We start from the raw sequence: 1067 nt of genomic DNA on the forward strand, positions 1-1067 counted from the left end.
TAGAGATAGGTCCAACTTCGGTTTGGAATGTTCTTTGGGTAGACAGGGCGCTGCTCTTGTATGCATCAGTTGGTTTCAACCTTTAGCCTTCTCTTAAGCTCAACTCTTTTCATGAGAGAACCTTGTTATGTATCGATGGAACCACTTCAGAAAGAGACCACATTTGTCTCTAACCTTTCACCCTAGCCAAATGAGTTCAATGACACTGCATAGCTTGATTCATGGTTCTTTGTTAATAAATGTTAAAGGGGGTGATTGATAGGATTGCATGTGTAGATCAAACGAATGAAATTCCTTCACCACGCATCATAGAACTAAAAACAAGGACCTTGATTCTAACTACTCTATTCAGCATGTTTTAGGTTCTGAGACCCCATTTTCACACCTCTTCTCCATACGTTGTTCTTGATCGTTTGCTTCAGGGAAAGCAAAGAATAAGTTTGGGGGAGTTGATATGTCTATATTTTGTCTCCTTTTAGCATATGTTTATCATGCATTTAGCTAGGACAACTGATTGTTTTGCAACATTTTCTAGTCTTTTCTATACACTTTGCATGTCTAGGTAGTTCTTGCATCATCCTTGCATACATTGTGCATTTTGGAGTATTTCAGGTATCTAGAAGACGTTGGGAACACATCGCTCAGCATCGCCGTTCGAGTCGCCATTCGAGTCGTCCTTCTAGCCACCGGTCGGGGGATTCAGCTTTCGACGTCTTCATCAAAGTTGTAGAGAATTGAGTCATCTTTCCAATGCCGTTTATTTCAAGCCAATCGGAGCTGTGGTTCAAACGTTATCATCGTTTTAGTGGAAGCGTATACATCANTCTTGCATTCTCGTTTCTAGTTCCAGAACACATTTCTGTTTGCATTTTTTGTCATTCTAGGATTATNGTCGTGCCGTTCGAGTCGCGCTGTCGTGCCGTTCGAGTCACGCTGTCGTGCCGTTCGAGTCGCGCTGTCGTGCTGTTCGAGTTGCGCCACTCGAGCCAACGCCGTCACTCCACTCGAGCCAACGCCATCACTCCACTCGAGCCAACGCCATCACTCCACTCGAGCCAACGCCATCA

Source organism: Camelina sativa, chromosome 5 (assembly GCF_000633955.1).
Source record: "Camelina sativa cultivar DH55 chromosome 5, Cs, whole genome shotgun sequence".
Classification (NCBI taxonomy): domain Eukaryota; kingdom Viridiplantae; phylum Streptophyta; class Magnoliopsida; order Brassicales; family Brassicaceae; genus Camelina; species Camelina sativa.